We start from the raw sequence: 1080 nt of genomic DNA, 5'->3' as shown, positions 1-1080 counted from the left end.
AGGTCATAGGAGAGGTAAGAAATCAAAATATAAGCTTTACATTGCAATCGTAAATACTCCAAAATATTTTTTTTTTCGCAGATACACAGCATAAAACCACTGGAAGCCCTTAGCTACACAAAGGCGCTGCCAGAGGCCCAGCCAAGAGGGTCCGTTAGCCGCCGATCGCCTGTCCTTCGCCGCCGGTCCGGCATACAAACTCTCTTTCTGACATCGCCAGGAGCGATGCCAAGGGCGACATGAGCCAAATCATGGACATAGGCATAGTTAAAGGACCAATCACATGCACGCCGCCTCTTCTAAGCGCTGCCCGCTCTTGGGGCGTGTATTGATCCCAACGCTCTTTATGCCAAAGACATGCTTGAGGCTGAGTACCATGCTTCATTTGCGACGTTTTGATTGGCTGTCATGGAAGAGTTGCGGTATCACTGGCCAATCACCGCAGGGGAACGGGATGGGCCTCATTATTTACAAGAGGTGAAATAATTAGATAAAATGTATATTTTCTTTGTCTGCTTGGCATCATCAAAACGTTTGTGATTATATAGTATGATATTTAGCAAAAGCTATAATTATTACATTTTGCCCTGGATATAATTTTCCTTATTTTCAAAATCGCCCAAGAATTATGAATAAGCAAAAAATGAGTCGGGGGGGGGGGGCATATTTTGCCCAAATTGTAGCAACATTCGAATCTATGATTTTTGTCGGATATAAAAGTTTCCATTATAAAGAAAAAGAAACTGCCATAGAATCAGATAGCTCTGACTCCCATAAAATGGCCATTTTGTTCTCTCTAAGTTTCTAAATGGAACGCGTGACAAAGGATTCTGTTTTCATTTGTGTTTACAGTTGACCAATTTGCCTGTCATCAAGATAGGTACTTATTTGTATGATTTCAACATACAGAAACTGATTGCAGGAATAAATACAAATGGACCGGAAACTAGGTATTGCGCTGTCTTTCTATTCTCACAACATAAGCACACAATGAAGGGAATAAACATAAAGTGGTTATTCCCAAAATGAACATAACATTCATGAAGGCTTCGAGGGGAAATATTCAGAATCTACTATGAG

The sequence above is a fragment of the Penaeus monodon genome, chromosome 20, assembly GCF_015228065.2.
Source record: "Penaeus monodon isolate SGIC_2016 chromosome 20, NSTDA_Pmon_1, whole genome shotgun sequence".
Lineage (NCBI taxonomy): Eukaryota > Metazoa > Arthropoda > Malacostraca > Decapoda > Penaeidae > Penaeus > Penaeus monodon.
This window is presented reverse-complemented; position numbering follows the sequence as displayed.